This window comes from Tamandua tetradactyla, chromosome 3 (assembly GCF_023851605.1).
Source record: "Tamandua tetradactyla isolate mTamTet1 chromosome 3, mTamTet1.pri, whole genome shotgun sequence".
Taxonomy (NCBI): domain Eukaryota; kingdom Metazoa; phylum Chordata; class Mammalia; order Pilosa; family Myrmecophagidae; genus Tamandua; species Tamandua tetradactyla.
In genome coordinates, this window is record NC_135329.1 from 26,879,709 (window position 1) to 26,901,154 (window position 21,446).

At 40.8% G+C, this 21,446-nt stretch overlaps 1 protein-coding gene across 1 annotated transcript in view; it reads right to left on the reverse strand.

The window, feature by feature from the left end:
* EBF2 (EBF transcription factor 2) overlaps positions 1 to 21,446 on the reverse strand; it is a 190,235-nt gene that overhangs the window by 148,991 nt on the left and 19,798 nt on the right. The gene's annotated exons all lie outside the window — the stretch shown is intronic.

The following is a 21,446-nucleotide window of genomic DNA, read 5'->3' on the forward strand; positions in this document are numbered from 1 at the left end:
TCACAGCAGGCCCACTGCGAGGCAGACAGCACCATGTCTACTGAACGTTTTTTGTAGCCGAGACATGTGCTGTGCATTAGGCAAGGTGTGTAAATTATGACAGCCCAAGTTCTTCCGCCAGGACGAGGTCTGAGCAGTACTCTGCCTCCTTTTCCCTTTTGTGTTATATTTCCCCATGGCATTTGCCTCAAAGCAAGTGGAGCTCCTCGGAGAGAACATTAACAGGCAGAGGCTCTGGCTTGGAGTAAATATTGCAGGATTGAAATGCGGAGGGAATTATACTTCTTTTCCTTGCAGGCTTTGGACTGCTGGGTGAGAAATAAATAATGAGGGTAATAATGGACCCGATTCTTCCCGGCTGCGCCTCTCCCCCTGGGTGTGGAGCGTCTTCTAAAGTCGGAGTGCGGCTGCTTTTAGTTATGGGTTTGATCTTGAAGCCAACAGGAGAAGCCAGCCTTGGTCGGGAGAGCAGGTGGCTGAAAGAAGCCTGCCCCGGGACAGTTCCCAGGCAGAGTTGGGGGTGGGAGGCGGGTGGAGCAGGGTCTTCAATTCCAGTTCCTGTCCTCATTTTATAGTCGAGGAGCCCAGAGAACAAAGAAAAGCCTTTGACTGGTCAGAGGGGGGAAGGAATATTGTCCTAGCCCAGACCCCAGGAGATCATTTTGAATCATTCCCATTCTCCCTCTCTGCAAGTCTCGTGGAGATTTGTGTAAAAAAATGGAGCCGGGCAGGTGCGAGTGACATACGCTATGGATGCATAAGTGGTATAGTTTATCCTCCCCCCTTTAGGCATACCTCACAAGAAGTGGCCAGAAAAGTTTCAGCCATACGTCCTACTTCCTTCTCTCCCCTGCCACTATTCGACTGCTGCTGCTATTTTCGGTGAAACAATGTTCAGAATTTCCCTGGTATCTCGGTCTTTTCATGCTACTCCAAACCCTTTCCCCAAAGGAAGGGGATGGGTGTAGCTTACTTATGTGTACATGGCTAAAGCTGCAGGTAAATCACTCTGCATTTGCACTTTTGGAGTCACATTGAACTTCAGGAAAATGGGCTTTTTGCAGCCATTGTTTCTACGGTGAGCACCTGCGGCGTGGGGGAAATCTCTCCCTGCAGCTCAGGTTGCAAACCAAAGCTCTCTAGGAAACAGACCTGGGAGGTGTGCAGGGCAACTCTGACAAGAGGCTGCGAGGTGGATAATGAAGCAGTTTTGAACTGTGTGCAGTCCATGCAGGCTAGAGGAGGGACCTCCGGGAGGAGACTTCCAGATAATGGGCAGATTTGCTACAAGCCACTTCCTGAGCGAGCCAATAGTATTGTCCATGCCCACTACCAAACTCACCGATCCTCTGATCTGAACCATTGCATCTTCTCCAGAAAGATCATCTCTCTGGCGAAGCACCAAGAGAACAATTAGGGATTAACCAAAGTGCTCTTGCCGGCAAGAGTTTTGAATCTCAGGGGAACAGAGGCAGTTTGCAGCGCAGCTCCTTGTCTCTGGAACTCCCTCTTCTTTGTTTTCCATCTCATTAGAAGAGGCGTTTTCCTCCCACTGTGTTGTGAACTTTAGCTTCTAGGTGTCTTTTAATTGTTAAATTAGTATTTTCCTCATGTTCAAAGGTCTTAGGACGATGGTGACATATTAATTGAAAAAAAGGATTAAAACTACTCAAAATGAAATCTTCTCACAGTGTTCACTGCTACTACTGGTTTTAGTACTTATAAATCGTTTACAAGTTGGCTTTCCCTGAAACACAATTTTCACCCTAGAATGACCTGTCTCTAACCCTACGCACATTTGGTAAAATTATTGCAAGAAAAATGAACAGGGTAGAATTTTATCAGTGTTTTTTATTGATACCCAACTTTCAAATGGGACTCAAAGTACAAATTACTTCCACTGTTGCCATAGGGCATGTGGTCCCTTATATTTGGTTGCCCATAAAAACGATTCTACTGAAATTAAACACATAATTTTTTGAGCACCATGGTCTCCTAAAAGACACTGAAAGCTTTTAATATTCCAAATGGTAACTTCGAAATCAGGGCTGAGATGAGCGTCCTAGATCAAACCAAGCCATCCCACCCCCTTACCCCATAAACCACAGCCTATTCATAAAAAGTAAAACAGAATTGTCTTTAATATCTTCATTTATCTAGAACAACGGTATCCTACACAACAGTCCCATGAGGTTGTCCATATTCCTTTGAGGTAGACAAGAGACACAAAGAAGATAATTGAGGCACAGAGAGGAAGAATCACCTGCTCAGAAACACAAGGGGCAAAAAACAAATTAGAGCCAGGATTCCTTTTTCTGTATCTAATGTGCTTTTTACCAGGTTGTGGAAAAGCCCATGTAGCATTGCTAAGAATATACTTGGATGTTAGAGAATATCTGGGATATTTTTATGAGGTATTTTTATATCAATGTCTACAGCAATAACTCTATTTTGAGTAGAGTAGGTTGTGTACTCTTCTTCATGGAAAGGGCTTAAAGTGATACTAGGAACAGGACAATTGAACAGGCAGTGGCCTCAAATCATGAGTCTTACCCAAAATAGCCAAAACTTTAATTTGCCATTGTAAAATCTTGCTGAGGCTCTTAGGATGGTCAGGACCTCCTTACAGCAGGGCCACATTAGCATCCTGCTTCCTCCTCAGCACAAGAAAAAAATTCCCTTTCTACATGATAAAGACTCATTTTCAAAAATAGTTACACATCTCTGGGCATAGACAAATCCAGAATGGAAGTAAAAAATTAAACATCACAGGACATTTTTAGGGCAGGGAAACTATTCTATTTGATATGGTAATATCAAAGCCTATAGAACACAAGGAGTGCATCCTAATGTAAACTATGGCCTTTAATTACCAATAGTGTATCAATATTGATTCGATTGTAACAAACGCACCGCCTAGCGTAAGCAGTGAATACTGGGGGGGACTATGTACAGTGGGGGTATATGGGAACTCTCTGTGCAATATTTCGGTAAACATAAAACCAAATTGTTTTTTTCTTAAAGTTAAAACATTTGAAAGCCAATCATCAACAAGCTGGTCCAAGTGACCCTTCTTGGGAGCACTAATTGTAATCATATTAGAAAAAGAAAATAGAAGTAGAAAAGAAAAATCAGGTCCAGAGCCAAAACCACATCTCCCTCACTACTATTTGATTCTCTCTGCTTCCTGCTTATACATACACAGGTGCATTTCACAGTGTAGCAATCAGTGTATCTAATATATTCTACTTTTTCACGAATGTTTTCCCCACATGGCTAGATGGCCTCCATGATTATTTTTAATGGCTATAGACTAGTGCATCAAATTGCTGCATCATCATTTGCTGAGTCATTCCCCTTCTGTGAAATAGTGCAGATGGCTTAGGTCTTGGCTAGTCTGCATACCAAACAATGTAATGAACATCTTCATGCATGCAGAATTTTCTTCCTGGTACATTATTCCCCATGAGTCTTTTCTTTTCTTTTTTTTTTTTTTTTTTAATAAATATCCTCCCATTGGCTTCCTGATGAGAATGCTGCATTGTCCAGTTAATCACCCTTTCTTGATGCCATCTCATTGCCAGTATCCAGCATGCAAAAATCAGAAATCCACTAGTAAGGCAGATGTTGGCTTTATTGGGACATAGCATACTGCCAAGACCTTGTCTCTCCATTTCTTAGATACTGGAAACAATATTTTAACTTCTGAGTAGTGACTCTTCAGAACCAGAGTAATTTCTCTTTCCCTTTAGAGGTCTTGGGACTCAGCAATAGGAACATCGCATCACCCGAATTTTTGGTCCACAATCTGATAGAATTACCATTAAAAAAATACTCCTCTCATCATCTTTGTGTTCTCACCTGTTCTGGGCTGGAAGTGAGAGTGCTGTCTTCTTCACCAGAAGAAATAAACAAGCTTTTCTCTCTGTTACTGAAGGAGCAGGTCTCTCCAGAAAGCCAGAGTGCAAAGAAATTGATTGAGTTAATATACAGAAGCCTTAAAAAAAATCCTCTAGGAGAAATGAAATATAACTTAAATAGAAATGTTGCTGCCCCTTGCTCTTTTGCATCACATTTCTTCAGTGACGGCTTCCTCTGTGATCTGTGTGATCATTACACATCACTGATATTTTAAATGACTGAGTAACAGGGAGAAAGCGTAGCCCTTTGGTGAGTGACAGGATGCCAGGGCCCATGTCCCGCCTTCCACCCTGATCCACTCCACACCCCTGAATAAGTCCCTGGGCACTCCCTGTGGCCTCTGACATTCCCCATTGACAAAACATGATTCACTTTAGTGGCAGTTTCCTTCGGGAAACCAGAAATGCAATCTGTTTCATAATGTCTTCCTGCTAATATTGTCCTTTAATCTTTGTTCTCTACTGCCTTTGAGTTGTTTTTTGACAATCAACTATCCAGGGTCAATTTGCTAAAAACAGATATGTAAAGAAATGGATGGAAACCAAAACAGCCTCATTTAGAAAACAAAAGCACAAATTCAGGTTTCTATGGAAGGGTTATGCTGAATGTATGCAGAAGTCTAAATGACACTAAGATATACACATCCCCACATCGGGGTCTGGGCTCACACTGGGATTTCAAACTGAGGCGCAGGAGCCAGGCTGGAAAGTGAGATTCCTGGATCAGGTTCAGATTTAGACCCATAAGGGATCATCGCTTTCCCGTACACTTGCAACTTTTTGATCACGCAAACACACACACACACACACACATCCACCAGGGCAAAGGCAGCCCCCAATTATACACCTAAGCCCTGTTCTGTGTAAGTAGAAAGGTCAGGCACTCCAGGTTTCCCTAAAAAATAATTTTACCAGATGTCTCAGCCTTTTCCCCTGCATAAAGAAGATATCACCGCATAGTTTCCAAGTGAAATCGTTTTAAATGTCCTACATTTGGGCTGTTCACAGAGGCTAATATTTGAATCCACTTGGGAGACTCTGTCCCCAATTCCAAGGCAATCATCACTACCAGCAGGGCCTGGGACATCTTGGAGGTCAATATTAGTTTTCACAAATTGAGTACAAGATGGACTTAAGTGATGCGTGGGTGTGGGTCTATTTTTGCAAAGCAGTATCTACAGCACCAAGCAGGCAGTGAAGCCATTGCAATGCCTTTCCCCTCAGCTGGAAGTACAACATCCAGGCCTCAGAAAGTAGATGGACTATTACAATGCGCATAGCATCTGCATTTACACATTTTCTCCTTCTTTTATCTCGGTCCTCTTTGCTTGTTTTCTAGTCTGCATTTGACCAATAATACTACAAACTACGTTCTTCCTTTATCAGCGTGAGAAGCCTCGCTTGAGAAGGATCTGTGAGTTCGCATTCTATGCCAATCAAATTACTATTCTAGCCACTGTTCAAGAGCAAAAAGCCAGCCTCTTGGGACCACAGAGAGATACACTGGGGTGGTACCCAAAGAACAAGCACAGGCCTTCAGAGCTCTAACCTACTCACCTAACCACCAAAATGCTCATTCGAATAACTGTCATTAATGGGGAAGGAGCTTCTGCTGAAAAGTGGGTGAGTGCAAAGAGGAAGGCTTCCCATTTTACTTTTCCCTTTTGTCTGAGATGTTAATGGCAATATTAAATTAGCAACATTTTATTATCTTTGCTTCTCATATCTCAGACATTGTTTCCTTAGCAACTAAACAGGAAAAAAAAAATGTTACTTTATAGTTAACTGCCCATCCTTGGAATATCCAAACTTCTCTTGGCCCTATTTAGCAATCTCTCACAAAAACAAAACAACAAAACAAAAATGAACACAAAAATGAAAATACCACTACACTGTATATGTACAAAATTGTACACAAAGGTAGTCAAGCCGAAGGGTTTGCGTTGTTTATACAGCATGCTCACAAACTAAAAACAAATTTTTGATGGCTTATATATTCTGAAGTGTTTCCTGCCTACATATCCTCAGAAGTCCCAGGGGTTTTCCTGGACACATGGAAAATTTCAAGTTGAGCCATTTTTAATTTATGCATGAGTGGAAAAAAAAAAACATGAAAACATGGAGTAGGAGCTTGAATTTGTCATAAAAGAAGAAAGTTACTTTTCTCTTTCTTTCCCTTTCCTTGCTTTCTTTCCCTTTCCTTGAGTAACTTGACAATAGCTGAACGTACTTTGCGCAAGTTTTTTATTTTTCAGAAAGAGAATCACCTTTGTGCTTAAGCCAAGTATGAACATATTCAGCATGTTCTATACAAGCGAACACTGGGGAATTCGTGAGGCAGATCTATGTAGAACCGTAAAACTAGCATTACCAGTCACAAATCATACTGCACATCATAATGATAAATAACTGCAAGAATAATAAAGCAAGCATGTACTTAGTATCTGTCATCCAAAAAGAATGAGATTTCTTAAATTTTCATGAAGTATTTAACGCAGAAATAATCATCTCAAAGAGGGACATTATTTACTGAAATGCAAATGCCTCTGGGAAGGCTGGCAACTTGGGGCATCTCCCAGGTTTTGCTTCTCCCAGCTGTGTTCCTTGATCTGCTTCTCCAAGAAACACTGCCCCCAAATTAAAGGTTTCCTAGATTCTTTGTGAATAGCATGCATGTGGTATCTCATAAAGTCTGGAAATCGTGTGCCAACAGCAGCCGGAGCTGAGAGATATAGAAATTCTAGACCATCTAAGGTAGAAGCACTGAACAAGTTAAGCAGAGGGTAGGAGACAAACAGTTTTGCAGGGAAACACCCCACTCAGAAATTTAGTTGCTGGCTTCATTTCATGAGTCTCACATAAGTGTAGGAGAATATTGCCAACATGCTAGAGCCAAGAGGGAAAACATGCATTTAAAGAACGAGCAAGGGAAGCCAGAGCATGGAATAATCATTTCACTGGATGGCTTCCACTTCAGATACCCTTGGCTACGACTCTTATTAAGAAGGAACAGAGAAACTAGATGAGAGACACTGCCTTGCCGGGAAGGGAAGAAACTTTGCTTTTACAAATAAACTTGTCACCGAGATAGGCCACACATCAGAAAGGAAAACAGGGGGAAAGCCTGAAAGGGAAGGGGCCCGAGGTAACAGAGTCCTCCTGTCGCCTCGCTTAGGCTGGTACCAAAAGGAAGGGGAAACCAAATATCAGCATTGTCTGGTCGTGGCATTTTTTTTTTCCCTTCTCATAATATAACTTTGTGAATATGTTTAAGAGAGTGTCTGCTGTTATTGGTCTAATGAGCTAACTCTGAAATATGAGCTAAAGACAGCTCCCTAGTGGCTGTTCACTGCTCCACAGACCGAAAGGAAACTCCTTTCAGGGGCCCATCAGGGCAAACCGCTGCTGACAGCTTGGAACTGCACAACACACAGATTTATTTCACAGACAGCCACAGACAGGAATTTAGCACCCTGTGCTGGCCTCCTGCTTAGTGGAGAAGGTGTTAAAATGCAACCATGCAGAGCTCTCCCTTGAACAAAACCCAGTAGCGACTAATCAAGCGGTCACCCGTTCCCGGGCAGAAAATACCCAGCGACGCGCAGCTGAGCGCGGGGAGGGAGCACAATCCTGACAGCTGCCGTGGTGCCACCGCGTTCAGCTTGATAGCTGCCTCGGAAATTTCTAAATATTTTGCGTGACCTTTCAACTTACAAATTAATTGATTTATAAACAACGGCAAATGTTATTTATTTATTTATGACATCTTGGAATGCCTTCCTTGGATTCAAGGGCAGAAAGCTGAAGAAAATATTCCCTGATGCCTGCCGGTACCTCCCGCCCTAGAGGGTGGCTTTTTCTGTCCTTTGTCGACAGGCAACCTGTGAACGTGTACCTAAAAGGCATTCACTAAAACAGGCATTGATGTGTTGATATCCACCTACCCACACTCATGAAAATGTCTATAAATATAGTATTACTGACATAAAATAAAATACTTAAACTTTTATTTGGATGGATATATATGGATGTCCGTAATTCTCTAAAGTAGCATTCATCTTCGGATTTGTAGCAAAAAGTTAATAACGCTCTCTCTGCTGCTTCAGACTGCAAGCAAGTGTTCAACAGTTGATCCGCTTAGCAATTTGTGGATAAAGGCAAGCTGCATTTATTACAGCCATTGCAATGGCACCGTGGTAACTCGGGATTGTTCCCAGGGAAATCGCATACAGTTGGTAACGCTGTTTATATTGATTATTTTGTTAATCTTGCTCTCACTCACACATGCCATGGTTTCCTAATTGTAGGTTGTGTCTGTGGAATGACCAACTCGTCCTGGTAAAAGGAGGAGAAAAAAAAGAAGGGGAGGAGGAGGAGAAAGTGGATAAGAAACATTTTTCTTTCCTATTTCCTGTGATGGGAGCAAGCCTCTAGTACTCTTGTTTTATATTTCATTTTAAATGGCTTTAAATGCTGGCCTCACCTATGGTATTCTTAATAAATATATCAGTTCAGATCATTTCTCTTTATGTCCCCCTCAACTCTTGAAGTTTGCCAGTCACTAAATAATAAATGACCTCAGTCCAAGGGTGTAACCATGTCCATGCCGTGATTCCAAAAGCAGCTAAAACAGTGATCAGCTCCCCAAAAGTTCCCCCATAAACTGACACTTGAGTAAATGTTGACTAAAAAGACCCTGATGAAGAACCTAAAATTAATCTCTCCATAATCAGACCCCTATTTCCTGGTGCGACTCTGGCACTCTCCCTGTCATGATTCTTCAGCCCTTCCTCATTTATTTGGGCATTTTAAAAAGCAAATAACTCCAGATCACATATGCAGCCAGAAATGGCACAATATCAACAATGAACGGATGCCTGGGCCAGTGCCCTCCGAGCTCCTCCTGCAGAGTGGGTTAGCCTTTTCCCACCTCACTGTGGCTACTTTACAAAGAGGGTCTTGAAAGAACAGGAGGCTTAGAAAACTAAAGCAAGGAAAGAAACCTCCTCACCTTAGGAAGTCAAATCTCTCTGCTCCTTTTCCGAGACAGAAAACAAAACATGATGTCCCATTTATTTTTCTAGAGTTCGTTGCGTCATAGATTTCGATTAAAGGAATGAGGTTTTATTTTTGCTCTTGAAGCCAAAAGTGGGGGTGGGATTTGGGGATGAGGAAGCAACAGATAAACTGGACCAGAAGGATGTTCTGTGGAAGGTTGCCTTTGCTTAGTATTCATGTGTCCAGTTGATATCATGCTTACTAGTACATGGAACATTAGGATAAGTATGTATTAATTCACATGAAAACAGTGGTTTGTAGGAATACTATGCAAAGAAACATGCAAACAAAAACAACTAATTTGAAGTAGGCGGAGAAATTTGCCTTAACCCAAAATTTTTTTTTTAATTTTGTTTTTTAAAAACTAAGTGATTCCTAATGCATATAAGCTTGTCTCTCTTGTTCTCGTTTGCATTCTCACTTTCTTCTTAGAGGAGATATCCCATTTCATAAACTGGCCCTTTCGTTTATACAATGTGTGTTTGCAAGATAAAATCTATTTAGCTGAAGTGTGACATTTCTGGGCATCCAAGATGAGTGGATAAGGTCCTTAACCTTTCCACTAATGGACTTAGTCACAGTTTTTATTCTGGACATACATATATATTCTCTGCCCTTTAGAGACTTTCCATATTTGCGATATTTGTCCATTTTCAAACATGTGATATAAAGAAGACACATACGTGGGAAAAAACTGTTCTCCCTGACTCCTTGCTCACAGGCTGGTGTGTACACTCAAAGCATCTTCTATACAACTGACCTTTCCTGAAAGTGAAACATGAAACAAAGTCTTCCATGAGACAGGTCTTCTGTTATTCATTCATTAAATAAATATTATTTTGATACTTACTATGTGTTGGGCATTTTTCTAGGGATTGGGGACAGACCACTGAACAGAAAGACAAAATCTCTGCCCTCCTCTAGCTGACTGTGAGTCTTGGAATGGAATATAGACAGTGAACAAATAAACATGTATGTTGCAAAAATAACACGTGTTATGAGAAAAATTAAGTAGGAAAGTTAGTAAGAATTGGATTGGGAGGGGGCAGGGTGCTTCACAGAGGTAACATTTAAAGCCAAACCCCAGAACATTTGAACAAAACTCCACACTGAAACACCCCATCCCAGCTAAAAAGTGGATGATGTCCCCATTAGTTTTGATCCCTCCTATCACAACCAAAGTAAAACATCTCTACTTCTCCCCATTTTTTCTCAAGAAACCAGATCATACTTTGCCACACTATTTTTTTCTCACTGAACTTGTACCAGTTGAATCTTGTTGTCTTAACTGTAGGTTCTTTCATTTATTTAAATAATAGTTGCTGAGTGTCTACTATCTGGCAAGCATTTTAAGGAAAAAATATCAAGATGGTATAGGAAGTAGCATCTATTATGTCGGTTGACTCTTTATTTAATAATAATATTCTGCATACACACCCCCACCCCCACCACTATCCTGCTACTATCTCTCCTTTCCTTCTTAAAGATAAAGCATTCAAAGTTTCTCAATTTAGTACTTGGGATTTTTCATTTTAGGTACCCCCAAAATTGGACATAGAGATGCTCCAGTTATGACTATTCTAATTCCCTGGTTTTCTGACACAAAATAGCTAAAATCACATTCTACTCGCTATTAAAAAATCAAGGCAGGCCACTACAAGATGACTCCATGCAATCTTGTATCACAGGTAAAAGAAAACCTTGTCGATATGAAATCAGACAGTGTAAAATTCTCTCCCAAAGGAATCTGGCATTATTACATCCCCCATCAATCACAGTATTGTTTCCCCAACAACTGTATCACATGCAGCATCCAGATATTGCTTTGTCATCCTACCGATTCAGCAGTCTTTTCTCTTTAAACCATGAAAGTCAGATACCATTACAAACAATACTGTGCCCTTGAAAATCTAAACTCTTCCAAAAGATTTCAAAGGCCTCATTTGTTTCCAACAATTAACAGTCCTCAAAATTCCAGGGCCATAAAAATATAGGCACTCCTAAGTACTGGATGAAATGGAATGGACAAAGTGAGAAAACCCTTTGAATTTGACTCTGGCATATAAGGGGAAGTATACTGTTTACATATTATTTACAGTTAATATATTTTACTGGTATATACTTTAAATCTTACAAGGATTAATTCCTGTTCCAGACATCCTATTTAATTCCCTCCAATCTGTGTTACAAAGCACCTATACCTAGAACCTAAGCATTATACCAAGTATCCAGGATACACACCAATAAATCCAATAAGGCCTCTGCCCCTGACTTTATTTTATTTTTTTGGTAGAGATTTTTGTTTTTTACTTCATCAGACACACCCAGTATGGCTAAAAAATTATAAAACTGCACTTAAGTTTAAGTGCAGATACTGGATGAAATTGTCTTTCCTTTATCCCTTTGCGCCGTAAAATAGAAAACACTCTCACTCGCTCTTTCTCTCACTCGCTTTAAAAAGTTCACTTTTCCCCCTCTGTCCTTGCCACTAATAACCTGAAGCAAGTGATGTGAAGATGTTGCTTGGCTCCTGCTGTAGAAAATGCCGGCAGTACATCCACCTTATGTACCTTATTTATAATCCTCTGTAAATTCGCCCAAAAGTCATGAACTACATAATACTAATTCTTATAGGTTGACATATTTCCCTGATCTTTCATGAGCCACATGGGGAAACAGTTTTCTCCTGATCTGAATGAAGAAGAAAAACAGTGATCCTAATCAACCATTTGCCCTTAGTGGCTTCCCTAAACAAATCTGGGAAAGCGCTTAAAGGCTTGGGAATAACCATGACCCTGCTTGATGCACTGTAATAACCCTACCTAATTATACTGATATAAAAACTAATTGGAAAGATAGCAAATGTCAGGGTAAGATGCAAATCGTAGGGTGTTAATTGCTGAACAGGTGCTGGAATAGAATTAAATGAGCATTCTGATTAAAAGAGTAGAGGAAACAAATGTGGACCCCCGATACAAACTTGGCCATGTGACTTCTCCAGCCGTCCATTCCACCAGGGAAAGGTCATGACGCTGTGACCTCTGTTTTGTGATGGGTGGGCCAAGAAGATAATAGTGACCACAGAAGAAAAAACAATCTGGCCACAATATCAACATGACTTCCAGAACTGACTGCTAAATCTGAGCCCCAGAGACACACATTGGGGCTTAAGGTTCTTAAAAACATGGATAAGCCAGGATAGAACCAATAATGTATCAGTGCTCACTTCTCCCCAGCCACAAGGCCACACCCTTCTTCCTTTAATTGGAAATTCCTATATCCTCCACAGCCCTGCCATAGTTCTGAGTGCCTACTAAGTCCTCACTATACCGTGGTGGGGTGGCCAAGTACTTGATTGATTAACTGAATCAATAGCACTGCTTCGATAACTTGGGAAAGTACGAACGCAGTAAGTGTTGAGGTTTGGTGACATGGAAAATAAATATAAGGTTCTAATTGCTGCACACCAGTCATTCTTGTTGCAAATGGTATTTATTAATACTCTGGAAATCCAAACTCCAAACTACAGATATAAAGGGGATTTTTCTCCTTGTAGCAATGTAACAATGAAGAAATTTCACACACTCAAGCTCTTGGACAATCATTAAACTTCCCGATATGTGGCAAAAACTGGACTAATGGTGCATGCATGCATGCTGAGTCCTTCAAGAGAGAAGAGAGCCCTGAAGTTAGGGGCTGTAGGTAGATGCTGGGTGGCACTAGATAGCAGCAACTTAGCGCTGACATGATGTCCTTTATACCTCCTCTGCCCTCTTCTCCAGCACTTCTAGGCTCTCACACCAGAAGGCCCAAATATTTTTCCCAGCACAACAACCCAACCTAGAAAGGGATTTTCCATCTCCAGGTAGGATGCTACCATTTAAATGCTCTTTGCTCCCAACCATTTGCAGGTCTTTGAGATGCCCAAACCATGAACCAGATCTTCGATGCAGTGAGGGCAAGGCAGCACAGTCTCTCTTCTCTTCTACTTCTCTCACTCCGCCACATCCCATGGCAGAACAGTAATGCATTTGCTGTATTCATTCCACTTGTGGGGGGTGGGAGGCTCTTTGCCTAGTGTATGCCAAATGCACACCATTCTGCTACTTATATTTGGTTTAGGTGATTCAGACTAGGGGTAGCAACAGACAGATAACAGCGAAGTTAATTCCTCTACTAAAGTTACAGCATGAAGCTAATCAACCAAGTTTGTGTCCCCCCGCCCCGCCCCATCCCTGCTTTGTCTTTTCTTTATATTTAACCGATCTGACCTCTACTTATACTGGGCAAAAGAAAATAATACATTTGTTGCATTAGACAATGTCCCAACTCAGCAACCCAATTTCAAAGTTCAAATAGAGAAGCTCCCGAATGCTTTCAGAGGGAAATGTGGCTACAGGAGGCATGGGTGAGATTTCACCTTGTTTATTTATGCTTTTATAAGGACACTGAGAAGAATAATAAAACAGGATGGGAAAGAGAAAAATTTTGCTCTGGCATAGAGATAGGTGGGTATAACCTCCTTGCGCTTTTCCTTTTCTTTGATCTTAATAAAAGCTCACTCTCTCTTGCTCACTCTCTCTTCAAGGAACAAAAATAAACTATCTCTCAAGTAATAAAGTCAAGACATTTGCCAGTAAAATTTGGTTAAGGTAATCACTTCTGAAGGTCAAATGAGTTTTAGACAAGATGTCTGTGGAATCATCATTCAGCACATTTAGTTAAATGGTTAAAAATAATAAAAATAATGACAGTAGTGGAGTTATTTTTTTAAAAAAGGCACCAAAGTCAGAGAGAAAATGAGAGAAACAGATGTCTTCAAGGAATGCTGGGAAATGCTTAAGAGAGAGATTTCTCCCATCCCCAAACAAAAGCTTCCCCAAGGATCATTTGAGTCTCACTGTCAGTATCTGATGCTGATGCAACATCGTATATCTTTTTTGTGTTTTTGCTGTGAGGTTTTCTTACCTATTTCTTTTATTTTAACAAAGAAGACAATAGGGAAAACATTTTTTAAAGCTGGCAGTTCAAGTTGACCCCAAAATGCACATTTTCCCAGGTCTCTTGTGCATCAGTCTTGTCTAAAGACCCATAAGACACCAGAAATTATATTACTCCGGAGATAGATTGGAATAGAAAAAGGCCAGCGTCACACTCAGCTTTTCTGAAAATGATACCATCATATTAAATGAGGAGAAGACACAATCTATCCAGCTTCCAAAGAAAGAGCACTGCTTTTAATAAAATAGAGCATGAACAGGTCAAAGCTAAGAGTCTGTTAACTAGATGCAAATGTGTTCTCAAGGGGAAACCTTGGAGGTTCCAAAAACAAACTTGGGATCCACGCTGACAGTTGAGTCTGTATTCTAGGCTGTCACATCTTTCACATGGTGTAGCAGGCAGCCAGGCCTGGTCCTTTAAGTGATCCATTTGCTTTTACAGGCCCTGGGTCACCCACAGAACTGAAAAGTCTCTCGTGCCAAAGGACACTTTAAAACTCCAGTGAGGCCACTGCAAGAATCAAGTTCCAAGTATTGCTCGTTGCCAGTGACAATTAGAACAATCTGAAAATGTTCCTCTCAGACAAAAAATACACTCTTTTTTGTTGTAACAGGGGCGTAAACGCCAGCCAATCTCTTTTGGCTCCCGGTGCTGTAAGAAGTGCTTTCACTGTGCCACCTCACGACAAAAACGCCCTCAATGAGCATCCTCCAAGGACTGGCTTTGAAAAGGGGTTTCGCGTATCAGGTTAATGCATGCACTTGGCACAGCCCAACTTTTGCACCAAGACTCTAGGGTATGGGGTGATAAGAGCCAGGTTCTGTTTGTTAACGATAAGGCAATTATTTCTTTGGTACTTCATAGAAAAAAATATCTTACAGCAAAGATTCAGACAAGGATCCCTAAGGAGACAATGGAACTGGTAGTTTGGAAAAGTTTTTTTTTTTCCCTTTCCTTCACAGGAGCAAACAAATGGGCTATTGAGAGCCACAGAATGTCTAAAGCTAAGTTGCCGACAAACACACTGTCTGTTGGCTCCTGCAGAAATCCTGGATAACTCAGGGAGGGGAAGATGAGCAGTGAGAGGTAGGATAGAGACAAAAAAGAAACAGACATAAAAATGAGAGGAAGAGAAAAAGGAAAATAGAAGTAAGTGAAATGAAAGTAAAGAGGTGAGGAGGAAAAAGGGAAGGCAGAATAGCAGATAAGGAAGGGCATAGTACGTAGTGGGTAGCACTTCCCATGCATTTGGAAACTGAAGAGGTCTGTGAAGTTGAATGGGTCAAAAAAAGTTAGATCTTTATTTTCACTGACTTCTATTCCTATTCAGGATTTCTTTCCATTTTAAATGTGGATAATAAGCCACAATATTATGGATCCCCAGGATGCACTGGGTTCATGGAACAAAAAGGTTAAGAACACCCAAACCCCAAAACACTGGGAAGGTATTTGCTTCTTCTCACTTTGCAGGCAATATAATATTTCAGAAGATAGACATGCGTGCTATACAGTTTGAAAAGGGGATCCTTTCAAGTACTTCCCGGGCTGGGCTTTCTCTTTGGGTCGAAGTTCCCTAACCATCCCTGGAACTCTATAATGTGCAACAAGTTCAGACTTCAAATGCCAGAGAGCTCTCAGGAACTACTCTCAAGGTCATCACATTTGATTCACAGCTGAGCGTTAGTTCCACAGCTTTGCGGGTCAGGACCAGCATGAAAATATTTTCTGACACAATTTTGCCCAGCTGATCCTCACTCAGCTCTGTAAAACTAAAAAAAAAAAAAAAAAAAAATAGGCTGTGACTTTTCAAATAAGGATACCTCTGAAGCCTCAAGTTTGGTTTCTTCCTGAGGGGAAAGCGGGTTGAGGGGAACAGAAGAAATCAAGATATTCAACAGACAGAATGGGTTTCAATCAAAAGAACTTCCCTCTCCTCATTCCTCTTTACCCTCAGAAATACATCATGGAATCCCAGACCCCATGGAACTAAAGTCTGGTTGTCAGGGCAGACTAACAACCAGAAGCTAACGGACCAGTGGTCTCAGTGACTTATGGGGTCATCTGCCAATTATACCCCTTTACAGATTTAGTGGGTTTCCTATAAGCCAGGAAAGTCCTATCTGGTCTTCTAGTATCACAGGTCTGCCAGCCCAACTGAAAAAGGGATACGAATTCACCAATAGCTCTTTCTTGCATGGTCTTTAGGTACTTTGATTTCCTGAAGATGCTAGACTCTGTTTCAGAAGTTTCTAGGCCAAGGTCACTTCCCTCTCCATGAGGTAGGTGATGGTTCCTACAACTTGACTTTGGGCTTCTTTTATGCTGGATTAGGTTGGAAAGCTTTAGAATGGGTATCATACTCAAAACCATCTGCTTTGACAGTGGCTAAGAAATGGGAAGGCAGCCTCTTTCAAGGCAGTACCAAGGGCTCCTCTCACTTAAGGAAGGGAATGTTTTAAAAGACAGAAGAGGGCTTCTAAAAGGGGTCCTCATTTGCTCACAGTTCCACTTGCTCTTTAGAGAAGGAATGGTTTCTACCTGATAGGAAAAGTTCAAAGGGTGCCAATTGGCAAGGTGTGCCCACGTGCAGGCAGATGCTGCCATCGGGGGTAGTGGAGGTCACAGAATGAAGTAAGATGATAACGAGATGCCCCACAATCAAAATCACAAGCTTTCCTCACTGTCTACTTAATTTTCTTCCAGTCTCAGTGGTACGAATTAGACAATTACTTTAAAAAACTCAGAAGCCATCATAAAAATAGAAAATTATTGCTTCCTGCCATGACCAAATATTAGACACCGTGCACACCTAATGACTCTATCCCTCCCCAGGGAAGAAGCTTTATGAACAATAAAATCCCAGCAGACTTCCACTGTTTGGGCTTAAAGGTCTCATTATGGACTCACTGATCCAATACAATTTACAAGCTCAATGGACTCCACTCAAAGTGAAAACCACCAAGTCAGAGTTATAAACAGAACACCTACGGTGCAAGCAGCATTTCATTCTTCATCAGGGAACAAAAAGAAGAAAGGAAGAGGGCAGGCCACAGTGGCTCAGCAGGCAGGAATGCTTGCCTGCCATGCCAGAGGACCTGGGTTTGATTCCCAGTGCCTGCCCATATACGGAAAAAAAAAAAAAAAAAAGAGAAGAAGGGAAGAGTTAAGAAGAAAGGCATTAGGGCACAAGTTGCTAATAGAAATGTTCCTAACTGCCCCAGTTGGAATCGAGGTTAGATACCCCACTAGAAACGTAAGGCAGTGGGGAGAAGGCAAGACCCTAAATCAGAAGGCAGGAAGAAAGAAGAAGTGAGGGAAACAGAAGGAGAATTTTAAATCTGCCATCGCTTTTTCTATGTAGATTGGAGTTACATGTCATTGAATTTTTGAAGTTAAATTTTCTAAAGGCTCACTAAATTATCCAGATATATTTCTAAGTGGTGGTTATCCTTCATCCTGTGACTCCACATCTGGATGATAAAATGCATTAGCCACTCTACATTTACATGGGCAGGAATCAAGTGGACTGCTAGAGTTAAATTGAAGTAAAGTCTGGCTCTTATTCAAACATCAGCCACTACCTAACAAGGGAGAGTGGAGCTTCTCCTTTACCTTTAACTCCATGCAATTTATCACTCGAGCCTAAACAATCCCATATGTTTTAAGAGCTGAAGAAAGAGTCTTAGGGAATGCTGAACAAAGGCTTTTAGGGAAGTCAGAATGAAAGTGAACAGGAGATGGACAGTGGACGCTAAGCAAAAGCAATCCAGAGGAGGTGACAAGTCCATAAAGCAGGGTCTAGACAAAGCATGAGACCATGGGACTGAGAGGTGACAAAAAAGAAAGAGTGAAGAGATGGAACATTGAGAAGGTTTTCGGAAAGGAGAAACTGAGAAAAAAGGGGAAAATGCTGATGGTCCCTAATAATGCTTTCTGCTCACTATCAATGCCTCCTAAAGAAATTTTCTTTAGTGGAAATCAGCTTCCACATAGACTAGGAGGCAAAGATCATGAGCCCCATACAAAAATAAAAAAACCATTAAAAGGAAGGAACAGTAGCATGTGTAGTCTGCCTCTGGGGCCAGCCATGGTATAGCACACTTGCACATGTGTTACCTCCCCATAAGTATGTTCTAAATACTGCATGGGACATATTTATACTAAAAAGCATTCCTTATTTATCTGAAATTAAAATTTAACTGGAACATGGTTATACTAAAAAATTGCTTACTATTTATCTGAAAATCAAATGAAACCAGGCATCTTGTATTTTTATTTGCGAAATATGGCAATTCTAGGTTCGAGGAGAGGGAAGAAATGAATGGCTGGATGGATAGGTGAATAAATGAATGAATTGCAGAGGAGCATTTAAACCTAGATCTGCCTCCAGTTTCTATAGTCATTATCATACTTCAAAAATAACAGCTACTTCAAGTATTCAGTCATCTTGTCATAAATATGTGCTCTGTGTGCAACCTTATTTCTCCTGAAGTAGGGGGGGAAATAGCACAGAAACAGGCCACATATGAAATTACTGGTTATAGCGAAGTTAAAAAAAAAATCAATCGGACCCATGACAGAGTTCTTGAAAAATGGTCAAACCTCCAAACTTCAGTCCAGTTAGAAGCACAGCAGTTCATTAACAACATATTCAAGAAGTCCCAACACCTCTCCTGTGCCCATCCTTGTATAGACTAACTCAGTTTTGTCCTTTGAAACAGAGACCTTGGCTTTAATCCCAATTGAATCTTTGACCTGCTAAAGAGCCCCTGAAGTAGTTGCTCTTCATTTGTATTCTTATCTGATATATGAGATGACAGCCCCAGTATGTAGCTAAATGAGCCATGTACATAGCTTTAAATTAGTTAGGAAAATATCCTGTGCAATTGTCTATAAGTAAAAAAAATAACACTACCAGCAATAAAATCCTCAGCACTTGTCTCCACAGAAACCCACCTCAGGGCTGATGATCGACAACATGTGAGTAGCAGCATTCAGAAGTGTGAGGACCCCTGTCCTGAACACACCACCATTTTGAGTTCTGTTTTTTAAAACTCCTGGATTTAAGCACATGAAGAGATACTTGACATTATTAGTCATGAGAGAACTGCAAATCAAAACCAGAGTGAGATACTACTTCACAGTCACTAGGCTGGCTATAATCTAAAAAAAATGGAACAGAACAAGAGCTGACGAGGATGCGTAGAAATTGTAACCCTTGTACATTGCTGGTGGGAATGTAAAATGGTGAATTTGTTGTGGAAATCAGTTTGGTGTTCTTCAAAAAGTTAAACAGAATTGCCATATGACCCAGCAATTCTACTTCTAGGCACATATACAAAACAAATGAAAACAGTTATTGAAATAAAAATTGCACATGAATGTTCATAGCAACACTATTCACAATGGCCAAAGGTCATTCACAAATGACCATCAACAGATGAGTGGATAAACCAAATGTGGCATATCCATTCATAGGATATTATTCAGTCACAAAAATGAATGAAGTTCCACTGCATGCCACAGCATGGATGAACCTTGAAAACGTTATGCTAAGTGAAAGAAGCAGTCACAAAAGACCATATATTATATGATTCCATTCATGCAAATTTCCAGAATTTAGAGAGACCAGAAATAAGATCAATACTTGCTTACAGCTGTGGAGGATGGAGGATAGGGAAGCTTTAGCTAAAGGGTACAGGGTTTCTTTTGGAGATGATGAAAATGTTCTAAATTTGACTGTGGTGATGGTTGCACGTGTCTGTAAGCACATGCAAAAATGTTTAATTGCATCTTATACGGATGAATTGCATGGTAAGTAAATTAAATCTCAAGACAACTATTTTTTTTTAAGTCCTGATTTCATATAAGCCTTCAAAAATAGAGTTGTTAACCCCAAGATGCTTGTCTTAATCCAATGGCTCCATCCCTGCAAATTCCTCAGTTTCTGCTATGGATGAATTGCATGGTAAGTAAATTATATCTCAAGAAAACCATTTTTTTTAAAGTCCTGATTTCAAATAAGCCTTCAAAAATAGAGTTGTTAACCCCAAGATGCTTGTCTTAATCCAATGGCTCCATCCCTGCGAATTCCTCAGTTTCTGCTATCATACCATTGGGATTAAGGAATTTCTCCTTTATTTCCCTCTCAGAAGCTCCTGTTACTTGAGAGCAACTACAGAGTTTCTCACTGGCTTTGGCTCATTGGTGGTCTTGAGGGGGCTGGAAAAGTTGCTTTCGTTGAAAACTTTTTTAGAACAAAACCTTCCTGCAGGACAATCATTGAATTAATTACTCAGTCCAGACTAGTGAAATGCTGCCTCCCGGTAGATTTGGGTCTAGGCTGACTGATAGGCTTTGAGCCTCTCATCACCCAACAACTTTCCTTTGCGATCAAATGCCCCCTCCAACAGCAATGCTTGGTCAATGTGAAGAACAGGGCAACAAATTAAAAATCTTACAAGATTTCAGTCAACAACCTAATCACGTCCTAATGGGTAGAACACTAAATCTCCAAATCATCCTTAGAAAATTTCCTTCTCATATCCTTGGGGTATGCAATCCCACCTCCCAATCACTTGGCCAGTTAGTCTCTCGTTTAGTTAGATCAGAATTAGCCCAAAAGAACTTATCCAGCCCAGTTTATTCCAATAGAAAAGAGAAAACAGCTGGAAGTTCTAAAAGGTGCTCTTTGGGTGCAGAACATGCAGTCTTGTCACAACCTTTCCCAATCTCCATATTCTTTATTTCCCCCAAAGCCAGTTAGACAAGTTTGGAAAGCCATGCCTTCCCTAGAAACAAATATCCATTTCTTACTTCTAGCACAGCACAATTTCAGAGTATTGTTCTTCCGTGTCCCCTGACTCAACCGCTTCATGGCAAATTTGCTATTTAATCACATCACACAATTTTATAAGGAAGAAGCTGGAAGTTGAAGCACACCATTATCTGTTCTGAATAAGCCCATATCTCCTCTGATTTTCATTGATTGATCCAGGGGAGCCAAAATAAGCACTTTGACTGAGATAATGCTAGCAATGGTGAACTGGTTTTGGTCTTTCTTGCTCTTTTCTGAAGAATTGCTTGTAAATGGTTTGGATTCTGCCTGAGAGTTTCTGCTTTCTCACAAACATCCAGGCTACTAAAAAATTCACAGATTGCCAGATGGTACAATAGCAGCTCTTTGCAAAGGATCTGAGCTTCCACGTGAACAAAGGACAAGTACTCATGGGGACAAGTGGCAACCTCAGCAAAAGCTTTGGAGTGGTGGGTGTACTCGAGGGAGGGGAAATGCGATGTGGAAAGGTGAGAAAACAGGCCTTTCACCTCCAATAACTGATATTGGTGTATTTGGCAGGGTAAAATTGACTCCAACCCTCTGGTGGTGGCAGAAGAGGAGATGCCCGGCAGAAGTTAAAAGAAACCAAATTAGAAACCGAGATATTTTTATAGAAAGTCACAAATTTT